The following is a 1178-nucleotide window of genomic DNA, read 5'->3' on the forward strand; positions in this document are numbered from 1 at the left end:
GCTTGCTCTGGTCTTCGCGTTTTGGCATTTAAGATTTTGTATATTATTGTTCTCTTTCGTGTGTTCTCTATGGTGTTTTGTGGTATGTTTAGTTGTAGGCCTGAACCCTTTTTCTGTTAAGAGGGCTTTGGTCTGCTTGATCTGCTCCGGTGTGAAATGTAGAAGTGTTTTTCGTTGCTTCAATGCTTCTGCAAAATTCGTGGTGGTGGTGTTGGTGGTGGTGCTGTTTGTAGTGGTGGCAGAGATAGATAGATAGATAGATAGATAGATAGATAGATAGATAGATAGATAGAGGGAGAGTGAGATAAATAGTGGAATAGATTTGTTGGGACAGCATCTATAAAAGATCAAGTGAATCACACCATACCTATTGGTTAGAGAAAAATGACACAGGCCCGATATATAGCCATTCTAACTGCATCGATTAAGAGGCAATCTTAGACAATTTTCGCTATTTTCAAGATAAATTATAATTATTTCATTTTATAGTCTTATAGATTTCCTGTTTTGTAATCCACGACTTGAATAATTTCTAATAATGAACAGAAATTAAAATTAGCTTAAGCCCAAATAAAAATGGACATATGGATTATCTATTACTGCCGCAGTTGTTTTGTTACAATGCTTTATAGTAAGATAAATATAGTACAGTCAAGTAGATGATATGCACAACATTCATAAGATTACGTAATGTGTTAAAGCACTCGCAACTCAGGAGCCTTACCGAAATATGCAAGGAAGCAGTGATATGTTGTTTAATTTACACATACTTAAAGAGTGAACTTTCTAATAAGAATTACCAACATTTAGCCATTGTAATGTGGGCCGGAATAACAACGGTCAGTTATAAAGTTTCTGAACGAAATTTATACATATGTAAAGGCGCAACCATGGTTTTCTGGTAAGAAGCTTGCGTTCTGGGTTCAGTATGTATACACACACACACACACACACACACACACACACACACATATATATATATATATATATATATATATAATTTAAAGAAAAAATACTATTAAATAATTTAATAAAGAAGTATTTAAATCCTAGCCCCCAGAAAATAAATATATCATAAAAACTTTATTAAAAAAATCAATAAAATACAAAAAGAGTAACTATTAAATGATATTAAATAACTACGCACGTTTCGGGGGTATATTTTCAAATAGATAATT

This window comes from Octopus bimaculoides, chromosome 7 (genome assembly GCF_001194135.2).
Source record: "Octopus bimaculoides isolate UCB-OBI-ISO-001 chromosome 7, ASM119413v2, whole genome shotgun sequence".
Lineage (NCBI taxonomy): Eukaryota > Metazoa > Mollusca > Cephalopoda > Octopoda > Octopodidae > Octopus > Octopus bimaculoides.